This window comes from Octodon degus, unplaced genomic scaffold (genome assembly GCF_000260255.1).
Source record: "Octodon degus isolate 3935 unplaced genomic scaffold, OctDeg1.0 scaffold00643, whole genome shotgun sequence".
NCBI classification, from domain to species: Eukaryota; Metazoa; Chordata; class Mammalia; order Rodentia; family Octodontidae; genus Octodon; species Octodon degus.
Window position 1 is genome coordinate 47,928 of NW_004525219.1, and position 972 is coordinate 48,899.

Consider the following 972-nt stretch of genomic DNA (forward strand, 5'->3'; position numbering starts at 1 on the left):
AAGGTAGAACACAATATTTTATATACCAGGACACCAAAAGCAAGCAGGAGTGATGGTTTTAATTTCTGGCAATGCAAAGTTCAAGCTAAAGGTGTAAACTTCAATGTAAACATCAGCAGAAAATAGGGTCACTACAACCTAGCTCAGGGAAAAGCCCATGATAAGAAGACATAAGATTCATAGATATTTATGCACCGTGCACTAGGACACCTATCTTCATAAAGCAAACATTGCTGAACATAAAAGGTCAAGTAGAGGCCAGCTGTGGTGCTGCACCGCTGTAATCCCAGCACCTAGGAGGCTGAGGCAGGAGGACAGATGCAAGTTTAAGGCAACCCTAGGTGACGCTATGAATATAAGGCCAGCCCAAATGATACAGCATAACCCTGTAGGGGGAAAAAAAGGAAGAATAAGAAAAAGGGAATAAGATCAAGGAACTACTGATACAGCCAGAGTCATGGATATTAACAACATATTTCTGTAAAGACAGACATCAGCTAAATAAAGACTCACTACAGAAATATCGCAGCTGAGTCACACGCTTAAATACAGGATTTAATAGACATCTAGAATATGCCACACTATTAGAGCAGAGTATACATTTTCTCTGCAGCATGTGGTACTTTCCTTAAAATAGATCACATACTAGATTAATACCTACATCCAAAAAATGTAGAGATATACACCATAAAACATGTAAACTGTTTACATGTCACATCAGTAACATAATGAACAGGAAAGAATATCATTTGTGTGTGTGCCTGGGGTTAAGAGCATAGAACAGACTGCGATAAAGTAACATGTCACATGTAAACTTCACAGAAACCTGTCAGAAAAGCCTCCCAGACACACAGGAGAGAAAGGACGAGGAGGAGGGGAGGCAGAAGAATAAGCAGGAGGAGGAAGAGGAGCAGGAGCAAGAGGGGAGGCAGGAGCAAGAGCAGGAGGAGGAAAAGCACCTGTCTGGCAATG